Source organism: Monodon monoceros, unplaced genomic scaffold (assembly GCF_005190385.1).
Source record: "Monodon monoceros isolate NGI ecotype Baffin Bay Population unplaced genomic scaffold, NGI_Narwhal_1 Super_Scaffold_13, whole genome shotgun sequence".
Taxonomy (NCBI): Eukaryota; Metazoa; Chordata; class Mammalia; order Artiodactyla; family Monodontidae; genus Monodon; species Monodon monoceros.
Window position 1 is genome coordinate 62847922 of NW_021703769.1, and position 19610 is coordinate 62867531.

Here is a 19610-nt window from a genome sequence, read left to right on the forward strand (position 1 = left end):
GGAACAAGAGAAGGGTGTCAACTCTCGCCACTATTATTCAACATAGTTTTGGAAGTCCTAGCCACGGCAATCAGAGAAGAAAAAGGAATCCAAATTGGAAAAGAAGAAGTAAAACTGTCACTGTTTGCAGATGACATGACACTATACATAGAGAATCCTAAAGATGCCACCAGAAACTATTAGAGTTAATTGATGAATTTGGTAAAGTTGCAGGATACAAAATTAATGCACAGAAATCTCTTGCATTCCTATACACTAACAATGAAAGATCAGACAGAGAAATTAAGGAAACAATCTCATGTAACAAAAAAAATAAAATGCCTAGGAATAAACCTACCTGAGGAGGTAAAAGATCTGTACTCAGAAAACTATAAGACACTGATGAAAGAAATCAAAGATGACACAAAAAGATGGAGAGATATACCATGTTCTTGGATTGGAAGAATCAATATTGTGAAAATGACTATACTACCCAAAGCAATCTACAGATTCAATGCAATCCCCATCAAATTACCAGTGGCATTTTTTACAGAACTAGAACAAAAAATCTTACAATTTGTATGGAGACACAAAAGACCCTGAATAGCCAAAGCAGTCTTGAGAAAGAAAAACGGACCTGGAGGAATAAGACTCCCTGACTTCAGACCATATTACAAAGCTACAGTAATAAAGACAATATGGTACTGGCACAAAAACAGAAATATAGGTCAATGGAACAGGATAGAAATCCCAGAGATAAACTCACACACGTATTGTCAACTAATCTATGACAAAGGAGGCAAGGATATACAATGGAGAAAAGACAGTGTCTTCAATAAGTGGTGCTGGGAAAACTGGACAGCTACATGTAAAAGAATGAAATTAGAACACTCCCTAACACCATACACAAAAAAAAACCTCGAAATGGATTAAAGACCTAAATGTAAGACCAGACACTATAAAACTCTTAGAGGAAAACATAGGAAGACACTCTTTGACATAAATCACAGCAAGATCTTTTTTGATCCATCTCCTAGACTAATGGAAATAAAAACAAAAATAAACAAATAGGACCTAATGAAACTTAAAAGCTTTTGCACAGCAAAGGAATCTACAAACAAGACGAAAAGACAACCCTGAGAATGGAAGAACATATTTGCAAACGTATCAACAAAGGATTAATCTGCAAAATATATAAACAGTTTGTGCAGCTCAATATTAAAAAAAGCAAACAACCCAATCAAAACATAGGCAGAAGACCTAAATAGACATCTCTCCAAAGAAGACATACAGATGGCCAAGAGGCACATGAAAAGCTGCTCAACATCACTAATTATTAGAGAAATGCAACTCAAAACTACAATGAGGTATCACCTCACCCTGGTTAGAATGGACATCATCAGAAAATCTACAGACAATAAATGCTGGAGAGGGTGTGGAGAAAAGGGAACCCTCTTGCACTGTTGGTGGGAATGTAAATTGATACAGCCACTATGGAGAACAGTATGAAGGTTCCTTAAAAAACTAAAAATAGAATTACCATATGACTGAGCAATCCCACTACTGGGCATATACCCAGAGAAAAGTATAATTCAAAAAGACACATGCACCCCAATGTTCATTGCAGCACTATTTACAATCGCCAGGTCATGGAAGCAACCTAAATGCTCACAGACAGACGAATGGATAAAGAAGATGTGGTACATATATACAATGAAATATTACTCAGCCATAAAAAGGAACGAAATTGGGTCATTTGTAGAGACGTGGATGGACCTAGAGACTGTCATACAGAGTGAAGTAAGTCAGAAAGAGAAAAACAAATATCGTATATTAACACATATATGTGGAATGAAGAAAATGTTACAGATGAACCGGTTTGCAAGGCAGAAATAGAGACACAGATATAGAGAACTAACGTATAGACACCAAGGAGGGAAAGCGGGGTGGGGGGTGGCCATGGGATGAATTGGGAGACTGGGATTGACAACTATACACTAATATGATAACTAATAAGAACCTGCTGTATAAAAAATAAAGTAAAATTCAAAAATTAAAAAACTAATGTTACATGGGTTCACATTCGGACACATTGGTAGAGGGATGGAGTCATTATCAGAGATAGGAAATGCAACAGAGGAACAAGTTTGAAGGAAGTTAATTATTTTAGTTTCGAACAGGTTGCAAATAAAGTGTCTGTAGTACGGGGGAAGAAACAAAATTCTAGAGCTACCTAAAGCTTCCTTTATTTGAAAAATGAAATCAAATTTATGACTTTACAAATCTGTACTCTTTGTAAGTAAGGGAACATTGTGCTGTGATATAGTTCCATTAAATGTACTCTACCTTTAAAAAAGAAAAGATACACCAAGCAGTCTCCACATGTAGAACTTTAGTTGGGTTTGGATTCCAAGAAACTAAAACAATTTTTTTAGATGGTAGGAAATTTGAACAGTGACTGGATATCTGATGCACTAAGGAATTATTGTTAATATTCTAGCTGTACTGATGGTATTGTGATTATGTTTTTAAGATTCATTATCTTTTAGAGATGCATATTGTAATATTTATAGATGAAATTTCAGTGGCTGGAATTGGTTTCAAGATAATGTGGATGGGGGAGGGTATAAGTGGAATAAAACTGGCCATGAGTTAACCATTGATGAAACTAGGTGATGGGTACCTGGGAACTCATTACACTGTTCTTTGTTCATATATATTTGGAATTTCCTTTAATAAAATTATGTTTAAGTTACTTAAAATTTTTTTAATTTTTAAAATGTTTCAAATCTTTAAAATTTTAAAAAATCCTCTCTGTTAACTAAACGTTCTTTTGGACCACACTTTTCAAATGCTCTAGAAAAGACTGATGGGGTAGGCTCTAGGACAGTGTCTGGCACATAGTAAACCCTTAACAAAAGTAGGTTGTTATTGTTATTATCATTGTTATTATGTTATTATTATTATTATTTGTGTGTGTGTGTGTGTGTGTGGTACGCGGGCCTCTCATTGTTGTGGCCTCTCCCGTTGCGGAGCACAGGCTCCGGACGCGCAGGCCCAGCGGCCATGGCTCACGGGCCCAGCCGCTCCGCGGCATGTGGGATCTTCCCGGACCGGGGCACGAACCCATGTCCCCTGCACCGGCAGGCGGACTCTCAACCACTGTGCCACCAGGGAAGCCCTGTTATTATTATTATTGATATTAACTTCTAAGTTATAAAGAGCCTACCACTTTTAAGTGCTAACGGACTTGAAATTTCATGGGTTTTTTTTTTTCATGCTTGCATTCTCACTTGTTTCATTTTTGCAAGTCTCAACAAAATACTTGTGTAACCACCTAATTATCACCATTCGTTAGGCCATGCACGTACCTCCAGGTCCAGTCTTCGTTCTGTTACTGAGATATTCCCTCCCACTGAAACACTTTTCTACAGAACGGCCCACGTATCCTCACCAGCATTCTGTTCACCTGGCCCCTGCTCCGTGGGGCTTCAACTCACCACCCGGTATAAGGAGACATCCCAGCCTCTCTATCACATTTCCCTGCTGCAATCCTCATGGCACTCTCACTGTCTGAGACTGTCTTGTTCCTCCACTCATTCGCTTCATTTTGTCCTTCTTCACCTCACCCCATCCTCCCCTCTGGAATGAATTCTCCATGAAGACCACTGCCAGGCACTGTGATGAATGAATGAATGAACGAACTAATTCTATAAGTACACTGTCTGAATAGCTCTGTAGAGCCTATAATTTAGAAGATCAACTGCATTCTTGCTAAGAGGGTTATACACTCATATACCTGTATCATATGTTTGTAGTTTTTCTCACCAAATCAGAGGGTCAGCTGTGAAGCCGTGATTAAATGCTTTTTTCAAGCCAGTGGAGGTGCACAGCCCATTCCTTTCAAAGAGAAATTTAGGTCCCCATCAACATTTATTGGACACCCAAGCTCTTGGCACACAATGCTCAGTTGCAGGGAGGCCTCTGTGCAAATCAGAGATGATGGGACATGTGATGCCTGTGGTCACAAACCCCCCCACAGAGTCTAGGAAGCCCTCAATATCCATCTAACCAGCTCCATGCCAGGGGTTAATTAAAGGGCCAAGCCCTCCTCTGAAAGGAGTAGCACCAGCCTCTTGGAAATGAGGGGTTTTCAGATGGAGACTTCACTCCAAATTCCAGCTTCACCAGCTATGGGCTAGGAAGGGTTATAGGGTCCTGGAGACCAGGGGGATCGAATCTCAGCTTCTCATTTATTAGCTATGTGCCCTTGCTGAGTTACATAACCTCTCTAATCCTCAGTATCATCTATAAAATGGGGATACTAATAATGATATCTACCTTGTAGGATTTTTGCGAGGATTAAATGAGATGACATAAATAAAATGTTTAATCCAGTGTCTGACATGGAGTAAGCACTTACTGGATTTCATCTCTTACTGCAGCTGCTACAGGTGCCCCTGTCTTCTGACCTCGGGAGAGCCACTTAATTCCTTCAACCCTCAGCAGCCTCTTCTCTAAGAAGTAATAACAATGTTCTATATCCACAGAAAGTTTGGTGCCTCTCTACCTCATTTCCTTCACTTTCCTTCTCAAATACCCCCTTTTCAAAGAAACCTTCCCTGACCAGCCCCCTTTCAGATATAAAATAGCCCACACTCACTCTCCATCCTGTTAATCAACTTTATTTTTCATCCTAGGACCTCTCCACCCAATTTGTATTTATTTGTTTAATGTCTATATTCCTTGCCAGAAGGTCGGTTCCATGGGAATTAAGGACTTTGTTTATTGTGTTCACTGCCTATCTCCAGGGCCCAGATCACATAAAAGTACTCAATGAATATTTCTTGGAAAATGAATAAATGAATGAATTACTGAAATTCAGTAACTCCTGACAATAACTAGCCAGCCTTAAGTTGCTACTCAACAGATGTTAGTTTCCTTCGTTCCTTCCAAGGCCAGAAAAATGAATGGCTCTAGATATCCTTTTGGGGGAAGGGGAGGGAGTGAGAGAGGAACGCCCACAGATCAGCCTCCCGCCCCCTTCTCCTCCAAATATCATTCAAACAATCAAAACAAGAATGGGCTGTAGGTGCTCAGAAGTCCAGTGCATCTCTCATCCCCAGTAAGGCCTTGACAGTTCTGAAATGTTCAAAGAAGCAAGAAGTCCCTGGGGCTCACTGCTTGTAGAAAAGAATTTGGGCAGAATTTAGACAGCTGCTCCATCACCCATAACCCCAGTAAACGGTATCTTGCCAACCTAACATGGGGCCTCTGAGGGTTAGAGTTGTACTGCTTTTGGGGTCTCAGAAGTAGAAAGTCAATGTATTTGATATATGGCCCCATTTATGGCACGTGAAACAGAACATCTGTTACCAGGTTGGCTGCTGTCAAATTCACCTTCATATAACAATGCAAGCCATCGCTGAGTCTTGAAAACCACTTTACAAAACCAGTGGTCAGCTAGCAGACCCGTCCTTTCCAATAGCAACCAGCTGAGATGACCATGTCCCTCCTCTGCTGAAAACCCTCCACTGGCTTCCCATCACTCCAGGAATAAAGTCCAAACTCCTCCCCCAGGACAGCACCAGATCCAGCACGGTCTGGCTGCACCTGTCTCTCCGACATCATCTGGGGCCATCCTTCTCCTCACTCACTCCACTCCAGCCACGCTCACCTTCTCTGTGTTCCTACAAGAGGACAAACACGTTGTCCACAGGATCTTCACACTTTGCATCCTTGTTGCTTATCTATTTTATGTATAATAGTTTGTTTGGGCAGCATCCCTTATATTAGTGGACACTATGATTCTGGGATAATGGAAACTAAGAAGGATGGTTGGCCTGGAGAGTCTTAGGCGCTGTTATGAAATTCCCCCTATTCCATGGGGTTTAGGCAATGTCCTATCTCAAAAGCTTTTCCCAAATATTTTAGAACCTCTAAAATTACAATAACCTGCAGAGGTTCCTTCTCCTTTCCCCTTTCATGACCCAGAACTGTAACTACATGTGCCATGAGAGAATGTAAAGTACTTTATCCTAAAGCATGAGATAAGCTAGATTGTTGATCCATTGCATCATTTTTTCTAGGAGTTTTCTGAGACTCATGTCATAAGATCTAACAGGACTGTTAGGATCTGCCAGGACCGTTTTAAGCCAAGAGTATTTTCTTCTTTTAATCCTCACTACATCCTACAAGAAGAGGAACGTTATAATCTCTACTTAATAGATGAGAAAACAGAAGCCCAGAGAGGTTAAATGACTTATCCCATGGAAGTCTGACTCCAGAGTCTGCTGTTACCCAGTATATTTTAAGTCTTTTTAAATATCTTTCTTTCCAGCTTTATTGAGATATAACTGACATATAACATTGTGTATGTTTAAGGTGTATAACATAATGATTTGGTATACTTACATATTGAAAATGATCACCACCACAGCTTTAGCTAATGCCTCCTTCACATTACATAATTATCGTTTCTTTTTTGTGGTGAGAACATTTAAGGTCTACTCTCTTAGCAACTTTCAAGTATATAATATTGTTAACTATAGTCACCATGCTGTATGTTAGATCCCCAGAACCCATTCATCTTGCAACTGGAAATTTGTATCCTTTGACCATCTTCACCTATTTCCCCCACCACCCAGCCCCTGGCAACCACCATTATTCTCTCTCTTTCTGTGAGTTTGGTTTTTTTAGATTCTACATGCAATATTACAGTGTTTGTCTTTCTCTGACTTATTTCACTTGGCATAATGCCCTCAAGTTTTATCCAGGTTGCTAAAAATGACAGGATTTCCCTCTTTTTATGGCTGAATAATATACTACTGCATATACATACCACTTTTTACCATACCATCCATTCATCCATAGATTAGGTTGTTTACATATCTTGGCTATTGTGAATAATGCTGCAATGAACATGGAAGTGCAGATATCTCTTTAAGATCCTGATTTCATTTACTTTAGATATATACCCAGAGGTGGGATTGCTAGATCATATGGTAGTTCTATTTTTTATTTTTTGAGGAACCTCCATACTGTTCTCCATAGTGGCTGCACCATTTTACATTCCCACCAACAAAGCACAAGGGTTCCACACCTTTTCTCCACATCATCACCAACACTTGATTTCTCTTGTCATTTTGATAACGTTCTAAGAGTTGTGAGGTGATATCCCATTGTGGTTTTGATTTGCTTTTACTTGATAATTAGTCATGTTTAGCAACTTTTCCTGTAACTTTTGGCCATTTGTATATCTTCTAGGTCTATTCACAGCCTCTGCCCATTTTTTAATCAGATTGTTTTTGTTTTGCTTGAGTCGTATGAGTTCTATATACATTTTTTAAACCTTTATCAGATAGATGGTTCACAAAAATTTTCCCCCATTTTATAGACTGCCTTTTCATTTTGTATTCAGAGTATTCTGAATTTGACTATATACTTACCTTTACCACTGTGTTGTATATTTTTATGTTTTCACATTACTGTGTCCTCTCATTTCAGCTTGAACTCCTTTCAGCATTTCTTTTTTTAAAATCTTTCTAAAATACTTAATTATATTTAATTTAATCTTAACAATTACATCAAATTCAACTTCATATAAATAATTTTATTTAAATTTTTATTTTCTCAATTATAATTACCATATTGCCTATTAAATTTAATAGAAATTTTTGAATATTTTAGAAGAAAATATTTTAAACATTAAGAATAATTTTTAAATTTTTAATTAACTATACTATTCTTTTTTGATTAAGATATATTCAAATTTTTACAAGTGCAATCTTGCACTTGTAGCTCAATGAGCTACAAGAAAACACAGAAAGACAATTTTTAAAAATCAGGAATACAATATACAAACAAAATGAGAAGTTTAACAAAGAGATAGAAATCATTAAAAAGAACCAAACAGAAACTCTGGAGCTGAAGAATACAATAAGTGAATTGAAAAATGCAACATACAGCATCACCAGCAGAACAAATGAAGCAGAAGAAAGAATTTGTGGATTAGAAGACAGGAACTTTGAAATTATTCAGTCAAGGAAAACAAAGAAAAAAAGAATGAAAAAGAGTGAAGAAAGCCTACTGACCTATGGATACCATCAAAAGAAGCAATATGTGAATTACTGGAGTCCCAGAAGAAGGGAGGGAGAAGGGGGCAGAAAGTTTATCTAAAGAAATAAAGGCTGAGAATTTACCAAATCTGAGGAGACATTTTGAATTTATTTATTTATTTTTGGCTGCATTGGGTTTTTGTTGACGTGCATGGGCTTCTCACTGCGGTGGCTTCTCTTGTTGCGGAGCACAGGCTCTAGACGCGTGGGCTTCAGTAGTTGTGGCACACGGGCTTAGTCGCTCCACAGCATGTGGGATCTTCCCGGACCAGGGCTTGAACCTGCGTCCCCTGCACTGGCAGGCAGATTCTTAACCACTGCGCTACCAGGGAAGCCCTTGGGAGACATTTTGATATCCAAGTTCGTAGAGCTCAGAGGTCACCAAACAGACTAAACTGAATTCTTTACTGGGTAAATCACAGATCTCCATGTCTTTGAGGTCAGTTGCTGGAAGATTACTGTGACCCTTCAATGTTGTCATGCTTCCTCTGATTTGTCATGTTCCTTGGAGTCTTACGTTGCTGTCTTCACATTTGCAGCAGCAGTCACCTCCTCCAGTCTTTACTAACTGACGTCAAGAGAGAAATACCTTCCATCAGCCCTGCTAGGGATTCTGAGGCTCTCTCAGATTTTCTATGGATACACCTGCTCCATGCTTCTTGCTCCCTCCTGTGGCAGAATTCTTAAGCTTGAATGCCTTCTCTCAGTCCTATAAAGCACCAGGCTGGGTGCTGCCAGCCTCTCTTTTGCTTTCCCAAGTGTGGAGTGGAAGCTCAAGTTTTTGGACTTCCAGGTCTGCAGATTCTGGCTGCCTTTCTGTGCGTGTTCACTAGCCATCTGCTGAAGCTTGCTCCTGCTGTCATCAGGAGCACACACAGAGAGCCTGCCACAGGATGTGGGGTGGGGGTGTGTGGGTGAGGCATGCAGAGCCCTGGTGGTACCCATATGCCCGCTGGGGAGATCTATGAGCAAGACATTCCCAGCAGCTCATGGGTAGGCTTCTTGATGGAGTCCACAACAGTTAGTAGAATCTGCATCCTTTTAATGTCCTCCAAGAGGCCTATCCTGCTGCTCTCCCACCCTCTTCCCACCCCAAGTCATGCAGTGCACAACTCAGTACTTTGGATGCAGCAAGAGAGAACTGGGGTCTCTTTGGCAATGTCCCATACAGCTGATGTTCACTCACACACTCCCCTTTTACCCCACAGGAGAAATCACAGGCCAAGAAGGTCTCGCTTGACACTGAGCTGTGCTGCCTTGGGAGAAGGGTGATGCAGCTAAAGTCACGCTCTTCCTCTTACCCTTTCCAATATGCCTAAACTCGTATTTTTTTGCTCCAACAATATGCTGGAACTTCTTCACTGAAAACCTGGACTTCCACAAAGGCTCTCTCATCCATGAGTGATTGTCTATGTCATTATTCTCCAGGAGCTCCTGGACCCTGGCTGAGAGAGGCTGGAGCCAGTTCACAGGCCACTTTAGAGTCCACAGTCAACTGAGGTCTGTATGCCTATTGCCCAACATGCAGGTGGGTGAGATTCCTTCTGGTTCCCCTGACATATGGGTCCCTCAGCTCTCACAAAAGAACCATTGTCCTTGAAGGATGCTAAATTATTGTTGCTGAAGGGGATACAATGAGGGACATCTTATACAGCCATGTTGCTGATGTCACTCCTGTTACCCAATTTTCTGGACCACTTTTTATACAAGACGCATTTTATACAATACACCCTTTGGTATTCAAAATAGACCCCTCAGAACTACAAGTCAAACTCAAACATCCAAAATTGCCAGGAGTCTATATGCCAGTTTAAGAAAAATAATTTGTTTTGCTATATTCACCCCATTCTTGTTTAAAGAAAGGCTATAACAGGCCTCAGTACATTTCTCAACACAGAGGTTCTAAGTCAGGGTTCATCAAACTTCTGCAAAGTTCTGGGTAGTTATTATTTGAGGCTTGATGAGCCACACAGTCTCTGTTGCAACTACTTAACTCTGCCATTGTGGCACAGCAGCAGCCACGCACAATATGCAAATGAATGGTTATGGCTGTGATCCAATAAAACATTATTTACAAAACCAGATGGTGAGTTTGGCAGTTCCTCAAAAAGTTAAACACCTTATCACCCAGCAACTCTACCCCTAGATAATTATCCAGAAGGATAAAAACAGGTATTCAAATAAAAACTTGCACACAAATGTTTATAGCAGCCCTATTCACCATGGCTAAAAGATGGAAATAATCCCAGTATCAATCAGCTGAGGAATGGATAAACAAAATGTAGTATATCTCTACAATGGAATAGTATTCAGCCATAAAAAGGAATAAAGTATTGGATCATGCTACAATGTGAATGAACCTCAAAAGCATTATGCTAAGTGGAAAAAGCAACAAAAGGTTGCATATTGTATGATTCCACTAATATGAAATGTCCAGGATAGAAAAATTCACAGAGAAAGAAGTTGATTGGTGGCTGACAGGGGCTGAGGATAATGGAATGGGGAGTGTCTGCTTCACTCTTGTGGGGTTTCATTCTGGGTTGATAAAATGTTTTGGAACTAGATAGAAGTGGTAGTTGTACAACACTGTGAATGTACTAAATGGCACTGAATTTTACACTTTAAAATGGTTAACTTTATGTGAATTTCCCCTCAATTAAAAAATATAAATATATAAATACAGGTATATAAATATAGTTTGTGGTGGTTTTTTGTTTGTTTTTTATTTGAAGTATAGTCGATTTACAGTGTTGTGTTAGTTTCAGGTGTACAGTAAAATGATTCAGTTATACATACATATATATCTATTTTTTCAGATTATTTTCCCTTATAGGTTATTACAAAATATTGAGTATAGTTCCCTGTGCTATACAGGTCCTTGTTGGTTATCTGTTTTATATACAGTAATGTGTTTATATTAATCCCAAACTCCTCATTTATCCCTCCCTCCCCTTTCCCCTTTGGTAACCCTAAGTTTGTTTTCTATGTCTGTAGGTCTGTTTCTGTTTTGTAACTAAGTTCATTTGTATCATCTATTTTAGATCCACATATAAGTGATATCACATGATATTTGTCTTTCTCTGTCTGGCTTATTTCACGTAGTATGCTAATCTCTAGGTCCAACCATGTTGCTGCAAATGGCACTATTTCATTCTTTTTATGGCTGAACAATATTCCATTGTATATATATATATATATATATATACCACATCTTCTTTACCCATTCATCTGCCAATGGACATTTAGGTTGTTTCTATGTCTTGGCCTCTGTAAATAGTGCTGCTATGAACATTTGGGTGCATGTATCTTTTTGAATTATGATCTTCTCCAGATATATGTCCAGGAGTGGGATTGCAGGATCATATGGTAGCTCTATTTTAGTTTTTTAAGGAACCTCCATACTATTCTCCATAGTGGCTGCACCAATTTACATTTCCACCAACAGTGTATGAGGGTTCCCTTTTCTCCACACCCTCTCCAGCATTTATTATTTGTAGACTTCTTGATGATGGCCATTCTACTTCTCTGTAGTTTTGATTTGCATTTCTCTAATAATTAGCGATGTTGAGCATCTTTTCATGTGCTTCTTGGCCATCTGTATGTCTGCTTTGGAGAAATGTCTATTTAGATCTTCTGCCCATTTTTTGATTGGGTTGTTTGTTTTTTTGATATTGAGCTATATGAGTTGTTAGTATATTTTGGAGACTAATCCCTTGTCGGTCACATCATTTGCAAACATTTTCTCCCATTCTGTGGGCTGTCTTTTCACTTTGTTTATGGTTTCCTTTGCCGTGCAAAAGCTTCTAAGTTTAATTAGGTCCTACTTTTGTTTTTCATTTTCATTTCTATTACTCTAGAAGACAGATCCAAAAAGATATTGCTGCAATGTATGCCAAAGAGTGTTCTGCCTACGTTTTCCTCTAGGAGTTTTATAGTATCTGGTTTTACATTTACGTCTTTAATCCATTTTGAGTTTATTTTTGTGTATGGTGTTAGGAAGTGTTCTAATTTCATTCTTTTACATGTAGCTGTCCAGTTTACCTAGCACCACTTATTGAAGAGACTGTCTTTTCTCCATTGTATGTTCTTGCCTCCTCTGTCATAGATTAATTGACCACAGGTGCATGGATTTATTTCTGGGCTTTCTATCCTGTTCCATTGATTTGTATTTTTGTTTTTGTGCCAGTACCATACTGTTTTGATGCCTGTAGCTTTGTAGTGTAGTCTGAAGTCAGGGAGCCTCATTCCTCCAGCTCTGTTTTTCTTTCTCAAGATGGCTTTGGCTATTCGGGGTCTTTTGTGTTTCCATACAAATTAAAAATTTTTTTTGTTCCAGTTCTGCGAAAAGTGCCATATGTAATTTGATAGGGATTGCATTGAATCTGTATATTGCCTTGGGTAGTATAATCAGTTCGACGTAGTTTGTTGACCCTTGTTCTAAACCAAAAAGCCAAGAGTTGAGGTACTGAAGCACACCACTGCCCATGTGTACAGCATTCAAAGCCATCCAGCAGTGCTGGAGAAGGGAAGGAGTGTGCAGTCTTACACCTCCCTAAAATTGACATCAGGCACCACACATGACCTGTGAAGGCAGGAAAGCTTCTAATAAGACTTGGTGTCTAAGTTGAGTCTTAAATTAGGGAGGAAAGGGTATTCCATTCACAGCACATGGTAAGGCCAGAGGTGAGATGGCTTAGTCTCTCCACAAAACCAAAAGATATTTAATATTGGACTAAAGAAGGAGATGGAATGAGGAGGTATATGGCTAGGCAGGGAAATAAGAGTCACAAGATTAGGGCATGGTAAAAAATTTGGATTTTATCCTGAGGGCAGAGGAAAGCTTATCTAGGTATTTCAGCAAAGGAGGTGGAAAACCGGATTTGTTTTTTTGGAAGCATGACTCTCAGTGTGTCCAGATGATGGGCTGGGAGAGAGAGATTCTAGAAACCAGGAGAAACTTGGCAAAACAAAATTTTTTTGAATGACTTACAGCACACAAATAGAGCTTCAAGGTAAATTCTCATAGAAAAGAAAAGTTGGCCTATTGGAGGTTTTCCACATCAGGCAGACTCCTCTTTCAAATAGGAACAAGAAATTTTTTATTTTTCCAAAAAGTTCAATAAAGACCATCAAAAGGATTTAGTGGCCAGGCCCAGAATGAGTTGAGCAAAGCAAAAATGATAGGGAAGTAAAATATAAAATGAGAATCTATTTTCCACTTTTACTGAGGCCAATATAGATGGAAAGGAGCTTGCAGTTTTCCATGAATAACAACTGAAGCAGAAAACAATGTTAATTATTATTATTGTCATTATTATTATTACTATTATAATTTATGTTAATAACAACATTCTATGGGACTATTTAAATAGAGGATGCCTTGGGAGGCAAAGACAGTCTAAGGAATTTCTTACAAAATTTCATTTGTAGCTCACAGTCTCCTTAGCATTGCTAATTAATATTCGCTCCCTAAACAAATAAGAATTGAGGGGGTTGGCAAGCTACTGAAATAGTGCTTATCACAGGAAACGATGGAGAAAAAACTGAAAGTACTGGGGTCACACTTGTGATTATTATCACAACAAAATGCTTCTGAGGAACAGCCTGGCAAAATGCATCTGCACCATAATGCCTGTGAGATAAATGGCTTCAGGACAATTGAAAATTAAAACAAATCTCAGGTTCAGTCACTGAATTTAAACACTGGGAAAATGCACATTTTGCTCCAGGCATCAATTCTTCGCAGGATTTTTGGATTTGATTTTGTTTTTTCACGCCAGCATTGCATTCCTTTTTTTTTTTTTTTTTTTTTTTTTTCGGTACTCAGGCCTCTCACTGTTGTGGCCTTTCCCGTTGCGGAGCACAGGCTTGGGACGCGCAGGCTCAGCTGCCATGGCTCACGGGCCCAGCCGCTCCGCGGCATGTGGGATCTTCCCGGACCGGGGCACGAACCCATGTCCCCTGCAACGGCAGGCGGACTCCCAACCACTGCGCCACCAGGGAAGCCCCAGCATTGCATTCTATAATGGGTTTCCTCACAATCTATTTCAAATACACACCTAAGGGCACTCGATTCCTGGTGCTGCTGAGGCAGTGACTTAGAACATGGGCTTTGGAGTCTGAGAGATGTGAGTTCAAATCCTCATTCTGCCATTAGCTACATGTGATTAACAGCCACTCTGTGTCTCAGTTTCCTTATCTGTAAAATGGGGATGATAATGCTGTCTAACTTTACAGAATTTTAAAGGGTGATGGTTCTAAGGGGATGTCCAGCACCTGACATACGTTTCAATAAGTGGCAGTTGTTGTGGAATAATGATTATGCTGCAGCCCTTCCCCTGCTCACGGGAGATAAAAGAAACAGCCCACGCTGAGTCCGATCCTGCACTGAGCCCACTGACTTTCAAGAAATATGTGTTGTTTGAATGAGAATGAATGCATGATCCTGGTAACTGTCTGGTCACTCTGAATTCCCGTCCAGTTTCTAGAACCATCTTGCTTTCGCTTGCTTAAGTGGCAAGTGGATCTTCTTGTGTATCAATTATAACAAGCCCTGACCCAAAGAGAGATGAAGTCCCTGAAAGGGCATAGAGATGGCACAGAGCCCCATCCCATTAACCTTGAGAGCAGGGGTCAGAGAGAGGGGAAGTTCCATCTGTTGGCTAGGTGTGGTCCAAGGAGCAATTTTTAAACTCTACGTAGTAAAGGTCTCTTTTGGAGTCAATAAATATTGCCAATTATTACCAATAATAATACCACTCATCAAGTGCTTACTATGTGCCAGGTATTTGGCTTAGCACTTTAAAATACATTATCTCATTTAATCCTCGTGACAGTACTGTAAGGTCTAAATCTCTATTATTCCCCATTTTATTCGGAGGAAACTGGAAACCTAGAGATAATAAGTAATTTTCCCAGATTACGCAGCTGGAATTCAGACTCAAGGTATCTGGTTCTAAAAATCCAAATACTTAACCACTATACTATTATACATCACCTCCCAAGCAAATACAGACCCTTAGACAAATATAAACGTATCACCTGCTTTGGTTTCCAGTGGCTGCCATAACAAAAGACCACGAATTGGGTGGCTTAAACAACAGAAATTTATTGTCTCACAGTTCTGGAGCCTGGAAATCTGAGATCAAAGTACTGGCAGGGTTGATTACTTCTGAGGGCTGTGAGGAAAATCCGTTCCTTGCCTCCCTCCTAGCATCTGATGGTTTGCTGGCAAGCTCTGCCATTCCTTGACTTATATCTCTGCTTTCATCTTCACATGGTGTTCTCCCTGTGCATGTGTTTATCTCCAAAGGTCCCCTCTTTATAGGGACACCAGTTATATTGGATTAGGAGCCCACCCTACTCCAGGATGACCTCATCTGAACTAATTACATTTGCAATAGCCCTGTCTCCAAGTAAAATCACATTCTGAAGCCCTGGAGGTTAGGACCTCAACAATGAATGGTGGGGGCAGGGTAGCGGGGGAGGGTTACACAATTCAACCCATCACATCACCCAAATCCGTTTGTCTTTACTGGTTATCCCCTCATCTTCTGACCCAGGGATATGGGGGAGGGGAGCAGGATTTCTACACACTCATACTGCAATATGCAACTCTTATTCCAAATCCCACAAAGCCATTTATCCTATGTTAGAAAGGAGGATTGAAAAGGGATACAGTGCAAAAGATGTCAAACCAAAGATAAATGTTTCCTCAGGGGCAATGACTTTGAGTAGTACGTTTTTGAAAAATGGACACATGAGGGACAAAGGTTGAGTTTTGTGAAATCACTGATCACCCCCAAGACAACACCCAGCTTTCCTCCATGATTATAAATGGGGGGATTTGAGGTGAAACTTCTATTGTGTGGCTTTCAAAGCCCTCGGTGGCCCAGGAGTAGTGAATCATTTCTAAGGTAAAGCCCTTCCTTCAAACCCAGGGGAAACAGAAGTAGGCAGATAAAAAATGATAACACAGGAAGCAGATTTATGAGGAACCTGAAATCTGAACATGGCTTCTTTATATTCCTTAAGAGGGACCTGTCCTGTGGCCTATGTAGGAATAAGAACCTAAAATTGAACACCAAAAATAAGATCTCTCAGCATTTCCCAAACTCATACAGGAAATCTCACACAAGTCCCTCCCCAACAAATAATAGACATGACATAAAAAGCAGATTCCTTTGTCTAGCAATGGCCATAGGTAGATGAACATTTGCTCATTCTTTCAAAAGGTACTTCCTGAGTGAGTGCCGTTTGCTGAGCCCTGTCCCAGGTTCTGAAAATAAATACATCAAGGAGAGTTTACAGATTAGGTGGATCCCAAACTCTGAGTAATTAAAGCATAGATCTACAAGGGATTTCAGGAGTCAGTTATGCAAACAGAAGGAGGGCAAACGAGACAGAGGAAGGCATGTGTCCTGTATTTCTGTTGCGTGTCTGCTAACGAATTCATCACAGCAAACTTTCAAGATGGTGTCTTTCCTGCAAGCCAGGATTTTAGTCTCATTCCTACCATTTTGTAGGAACCACAATGACTGAATTCCTCTCCTTTGGTCCAGTATAATTTGTAGATACACCACTAGGAACCATCATTTTGCTTCTGAGCTCTTCCTATCTAGTGGAGGCCAAAGTTATTCAAGGAAGAAGATATTTTCCCTATTTGGGGAACACTAACAGTCCTGAGGAATCTGCATATATATAAAAAGGTTGTTTCCATAACAAAGGTAACGAGACCAAAATAATATTTTATCAGGGAAGAGGTTAGAAGCTGTCAACCCCTCTAGGTCACCTCCTCCTGCAGATATTTTTCTTGGGCCTATGCTTTCCCACTCCACACCCCACATAACTTCTTATTTTGAAAATTCTCAAATCTAAAGAAAAGTTCAAATAATAGTATAATTATATTCAGAGATCCCTAACACACACACACACACACACACACACACACACACTTTTTTCTGAACTATTTGAAAATAAGTTGCAGACAACAGAGTATTTCACTCTGGAATACTTCCATGGAAGTTTCTTAATAATAAGGCTATTCTCCATTTCCAGTATATCCACAATACCATTACCACACCTCAGAAAATGAACAATAATGCCGTAATATCGTGTAACATATAGTTCATATTCCAATTTCCCCAGCTGACAAAAATAATGTCTTATATGTGTGAGCTAGTTTATTTTTTTAACTTGGAGACTTCACATAAGAATCCAGACTTTCAGTTTTCCTTGAAAAATCTGAAGATCTAACAACACTAAGCCTGGCTCCTCATATGGGAAAATTAGCCTATCTGAGTCTCCTTTAGCCAGGAGCTATGTTCTTCATTTTGCCACCATCTTCATCCCTTATTATTTTCACCAGGCATAACTGCCTCCTGAAGAAATCGCTCTGTGACCCCTGATGAAAGACTTTCCCTGAAATCACAGTGGAGCAAGCTACTACCTCTATCTGTACTATATGCTTCTATGTTGCTTCCATGCTAAATTCCAGCCATTCCAACCCCTCTCTCTCAGATCTGTCCTCCAATACAAGCTCCAAAGACTAAAGTTTAATAGACGTCTAGTGTTGATGGAGCATCTCAAACACAACATGTCCAAAACTGATTGATCTTCTCCCCGCAAACCCCATACTATCCACTGCTTGTCCCATACTGGATGATGGCAATTCCTTCTTTCCAGTCGCTGATGTCAGACACTTCGGAGTTATCCTGGACTCACACACAATCGTCATCCAATTCATAAAGAAATTCCATTGGCGCTACCTTCAAACTATATCCAGAATCTGACCATTTCTCTTCACCTCCACCACTCCAACTCTGGTATGATCCACCATAATGTCTCACCTGGATTATTGCAATGCCTCCTTTTTAAACATTAGTTCTATGCTCAAAACCCTCCCATGGCTTTCCATGTCACTCAGTTCAGAAGCAAAGTCCTTTCAATAGCTCTTAAGGCTCCACATGATCTTACCTTTCTGATCTCTTCCCTCACCCTGCTCCCCAGCCCCTGCTCACTCTGCTCCAGCCACATTGGCCTCCTTGTTGATCCTCAAACAAGCCAGGTACCCCAGGGACTTTGCACTTACTGCTCCCTCTGCCTGTGACACCCCTGCTTTACTTTTTCTTTTTGCCTAGGACAGATCACTCTCTACACTGTACATATTTATTTATTATGTTTACATTTTATTGTCTACCTCCCTCTGCTATAATGTAAGGGTCAATTTTATTCATGATGTGTCCATCATGAACAAAATTGAGCATCATGAAATGCTCTTCTGTAGAAGAGCATTTGATATGGGAATGTAAAACGGTGCAGCCTCGGAGAAAGCACTTTGGCAGTTCCTCAACAAGCTAAACATAGAATTACCCTATGACCCAACAATTCTACTCCCCAAAGAATCAAAACAGATATTCAAACAAATGGTACATGAATGTACAGCACCCTTTTCACAACAGCCCAAAACGTGGAAACAATTCAAATATCCATCAACAGATGAGTGGGTAAACAAATTATGGTATATCCATAAAATGAAATATTATTCAGCCATAAAAAGAATGATGTATTGATGCACATTACAATGCGGATGAACCTTGAAAACAGTATACAAAGTGTAAGAAACCAGACACAAAAGGTCTCACATTACATGATTTCATTTATATAAAATATCAAGAATAGGCATATCAAAAGAGACAGAAAAGCATACTGGTAAATACCAGAGGCTGGGGGAAGTAACTGTTTAATGGGTATGTGTTTTTATTTTGGGTGATAAAGAATCTTGGAAACTTCGCAAACCACTTCTGACACGTTTGATCAGTCACAGCACCTTCTCCATACACTGCACAAATCTTTCTTTTGCGTTTCAGTTGTGTTTTTACCTTTCCTGAAATCATAAAGCATAATATGCCAAAAACGTTGCTTTTTTTCTTCCACCTTCATTATTAAAATGGTACACAAAAATTCACCAATTTTGATAAGTTTTTTAAAAATGCACACTGATATGACACAATACAATCTAATAAAATTGTTTCGAATGAAGTTAAAGACAACTAAGTGCTACTATATTTACAGAGTCATCGTACAGAAAAAACTGGATGAAATTTTTGGCCAAACCAATACTAAATGCCACAGATTTGCACACTTTAAATGGATTCATTTTGTGTTAAATTCATTCAATTTAACCTTGATAAAAAAGAACACCTAAAAAAAAATAGGACTTCTTTGGGCTTCCCTGGTGGCGCAGTGGTTGAGAGTCCGCCTGCCGGTGCAGGGGACACGGGTACGTGCCCCGGTCCGGGAGGATCCCACATGCCGCGGAGCAGCTGGTCCCGTGAGCCATGGCCACTGGGTCTGTGCGTCCGGAGCCTGTGCTCCGCAACGGGAGAGGCCACAGCAGTGAGGGGCCCGCGTACCACAAAAAAAAAAAAAAAAAAAAAAGGTCTTCAACTAATATTTGTTGAATGAATGAATGAAGCACAAATAAATGAATATGTATGGCCCTGAAAACAGCTT